The sequence below is a fragment of the Humulus lupulus genome, chromosome X (genome assembly GCF_963169125.1).
Source record: "Humulus lupulus chromosome X, drHumLupu1.1, whole genome shotgun sequence".
NCBI classification, from domain to species: Eukaryota; Viridiplantae; Streptophyta; class Magnoliopsida; order Rosales; family Cannabaceae; genus Humulus; species Humulus lupulus.
Genome location: NC_084802.1, coordinates 266,244,624 through 266,249,202, shown reverse-complemented (window position 1 = coordinate 266,249,202; position 4,579 = coordinate 266,244,624).

Genomic DNA, 4,579 nt, shown 5'->3' with positions numbered 1-4,579 from the left:
CTAGCATATCATCGTCGATGGGTCTTGCATGTAAATTGCAAACAAACAAAGGAGGAGATAAGACGCACAGCCTGGGAGCTTATGTTGAAAGTTGGAATAACGTTGCTCGCATCTACGACCAGTAGCATTCTAACCAAAACACTAAGTTTTACGCGAACAGTTTGAAAAATGGATCAAAAAGTGAAAGTAAAAAGTTTTTTCTAGAAAAAGCTTTTTCAACTCCAAAAGGGGCGGGAAAAACCCAGTTTTTCAGCTAGCCTAAAAATCAAATTTTTACTTCGATTTTATGCCATAAACCCATGATCCTGACTATCAAACTGATTCCTAACTTCTACAGAGCAAAACTACACTACCCTATCAAGCATCAAACGGTATATACAAAATCCTCACAAATTTCTACCCAAGAACACAAAAAATTTCAGAACACAGAAACAGTATGCATGGCATCTCAAAGGATTTAAACGACGACGAAATTTACCTGGATAAAGATTGGAGATTCTGAAAAGGAATGAATTTGGGTTTGCAAGCGAAGTACCCTTAGCAAAGTGACTGAAGACCTTTGAAGTTCTGGGCTCTGAAATGGAGTTCTTGAGAGTTCTTGGAAAACAGATGGCATGTAAAGAGTTAAAAGAAAAATGTGGGATTATTTATAGAAGCTGAGATGTGTTGAAAAGGGGTAATCATGAGTTACCTTTTTCAAGGCATGGGGGAGTGTAACAACCGTCGGAAAGGTTACTTGGAAACTGAAAAGGCATGATTGGACGTGATTAGGTCACAGTTTTCAAGAACGAACGAGAGGCTCTAACAGATTTCGTGGGGCATATGAAAAATCAGTTTTCTAAGTTTACTTATTGCTGGTTGCAATAAATAAACTTGGGGGGCAAATGTTTATCCAAAAAACAAGTGTTGATGACGTGGCAAGGATTTTCGACAGCTGGCTGACACGTGGCAGAGATATTGCTCGCCTATCGACCAGTATTATTTCCACATGAAAAGATTAAGTTTTATATACGACCAGCCTGGTCGTATACTCCGTTCATTTATGTAAAGATCTGTACAGTTGTGATGATATCCGAGAATATCTCTTCATTATGACCTGCAGATCTGTTTATTAAGCATAGATATTATTTCCTAATTCATGTAACCCTTCTTGAGCCTATAAATACACAAGAAATAGCTCAAGGATGGGGATCAATCTTTTTTCTCTTTTTCAGAATTGTATTACTATTATCCATCGTTTGTATTGTTTTCTTCTTCTAAGGTCTATGAAACTCAGGAACCCTAGTTCTTTGATCACACCTTTGAAGCTCAATACTAATAATAGTATCAAGTGGACGTAGGTTATTACCAATCACTGGGGCTGAACCACTATAATTCTCTGTGTCCTTTATTTTCCGTTAGATAATTTTCTCAAGCTCTATATTGTTTTCTGTCGTTTTCTAGACTCCGTGTCATTGACCAAAACTACGGTCAACAAAGCGCAATAGGGAGTCTAATGTATGTCGCTCATTGTACTAGAGCGGACATTGCATTTGTGGTGAGTAAACTTAGTAGGTTTTCTAGCAACCCAAAAATTAAGCATTGGAAGACTATTGAGAGAATTCTATGATATCTTAAGTATATCAAAGAACATAGCCTCCACTATTCAAATTTCCCTAAGATACTTAAAGGATATTCCGACGCTGGTTTGATATCGAGAGTGGGAGACAATATCTCCACCACCGGTAGGGTATTTACACTTGGAGAAAGTGTCAATTCTTGGGGTTCCAAGAAAAAAACTTATATATCACACTCAACCATGAAATTTGGGTTTATAGCTCTACCGACAACTGACAAAGAAACGAGTGGCTTAGGGATCTCATGAGGGACATCCCCTTTACTGTGGATTTAGTATCGACGATATCAATACATTATGATATTCAAGCTACTCTTGTTAGAGCATATAATAGTGTGTATAATGGGAAATCTAGGCGTATATCTCATTTGTTAAGACTAATGAGAACATAGTGAATCCATTTACAAAACCTCTTGTGGGAAGGTTATTTCGTTCTACATATAGAGGGAAGGGATTGAAACTCCTAGAATAAGAGTATAGCCAATGATGGCAACCCAACTCCAAACTTGTGAACATCAAGGGAAAATTTTCAATGGGTAAGAACAAGTCATTGATAAGTGGATAGTTTCAATACTAAACAAATTGTGATACCCATCCAATATGATTAGTGTTAGTTGCTACCGAGTGAGTGTTAAGCCTAAGGCTTTTAATGAAGTTTAGTTGAGCGCAACAAGCATTTCTAAAGGTAGCAAAGATATTGTATGAACTTCACCTATGTGAACTTAGAGGCGGTGTCACCTCTCGTGGGAGTTGGAGTTTATCCCGAAAGTTCATGAATGGATGAGCACATAGCCATATATTAGAGATAAATGAAAAAATTAAGAAAATAAATGATCAAGTAGAGGTGTGTGAGGTATCACTAGTTTTATCATGGAAATATTAGGATCAAGATTTTAAGCAACCAATGATTTTGATAAGACTTTGTGGTACTTTCACTAAAGTAAAGTTTAAGTCGAAAGACATTTACTTTATGCACCAATACTGTTTGAGTTAAGAAGAGATGATTATATTTAACCAAGTGGGGGAATGTTGAGATTGGTTAAGTATAATAGTTAAGTTGTTTACACAATGTAGTGCAAAACACTTAAACGATTTTCACTTAAGATGTAGTAAAAATATGAGTTTTTGTTGTAGGCATTAATAATTGACTTTTATGGGTCTAAAGTAAGACAATGATGTATCTAAGCTTATCCTAAAAGTTTGGAATCTTTCAGAGCTAATTAATGGTGATTTTGGGCACCCAAGGCAGTGGGGAGGCGACATGTTGCAACCCAAGTGGCAACATGTCGCCACATAGCTAAGTATCCATTCGAGACAGAGGACAGGCGACATGTCTCCTATCTCGGATTTTGTGTTACATTTTTTGGCTCCAAATTGATGTGTTTAAAAGCTCTAATCCTATTTGTTAGACATAATGACGGTGCCTACAATATAAAATGGGCATTTATTAGAGTTAGAAAATCTTGATCACATTTTTCAACTCTCTCTCTCTCTCTCTAGCTCTCAAAGAGATCATAAGTTTTCTCCAAGAAATTCATCAAGAAAGTAATGCTTATTCAATCTCAATTCTTTTTCCTACTAGAGAAAGCCACAAGCATCTATGAAGGGCTAAGAAATAGAGAATTTGGACAATGATATATCTCATGTATAATACTTGCTTTTAATTCTTCTTCATCAAAGGATTCAATTGGCATTTCATCTAGGGTTTGAAGTTTGCAAAAAGGTCATAGAGCTTGTTCTACAACTAGAATTTCTATTTCTCCACTTTATTAATCTTTTATTAATTAAACTCTGCGAAGTGAAATTGTGTGTAAATTCCTATTATATTGGTGGTGTAATCTCACTCTCCCTCAACACTATTTCCATTGTTATTATATATTTTTTAAAGCTATCAAGCATATATGAATGCAAAATAAATTGTAAACAACGCTATAGTACAAACTAATTTTTTTAATAAAATAGGAAGACCTTTTGAAGGTAGCTCAAACTACTAATGCTGCAATACCAGGGGCCTCGAATTGTATTGTTAACAAAGCAAAACAACATAAGAAACATAATGACACAGTGGATAGAGAAGAAGAAAGACTACATTGTTGAAGGTAAGATCCGACTTTATGTGATTACTATTTATATTGAAATAATTATTTTTTTATAATGGTGTAATTATGATTTTAATAACTAATTCATCCAAATTTCTTACATTTAGAAATAATTTAATCATAAAATTAGAACATATTAAAACATTCTATAACATGTCACAAAAAATATAAGGAAGATGTAACCATTGAAAATTCTTTCATAAATAACCACTTTAAATTTAAATTTGGCAAATAAACTATTTACTTAAATTCTCTCTCTCACGGTTGTTCAATAGGATTTTTTTTTTTTTTTTTAGTAAGTAAGCAAATTTATTTATAGAAAAAACACCATTACAACTTACAGACTCCCAATAAGGGAAACCCAACAAATAAAGAACTAACAAATGCTATACAACTAAACCCCCAAACCAAATTTTATCTGATTCAGAAACTCTATTTTTCACAAAAATATAACCTCTATTTTTAACATCCATTTTAATATGCCTAATTGTACAATCAATACTCTTAACTTTATCCTCCCATAAAGCTAGATTTCGAACCCTCCACAAATGATATGTAGTTGCCGCTAAACCAGAAGCAAAAATCCACCTTCTGAATCGAGACAGATGTTTTCCTCTGCCAATCCATCTCAGAAGCTCATGAATATTCTCAGCATTCGAGAGCCACCCCAGCCAAAGCTTCACTTCTATGATGCATCTCTTGTTCAATCGGATTTTGTACTACAAACTCGTAGTTCTTCAACAACAATACCAATATTTTTTTTCATGAATCCGAATGTGGTAGAGACTATAGTGACTTGTCCAAAGGATTGTGTTGCTGCCCTGTGTCATCAAATGCTTCAATACAGCTAATTATCGTTGTATCT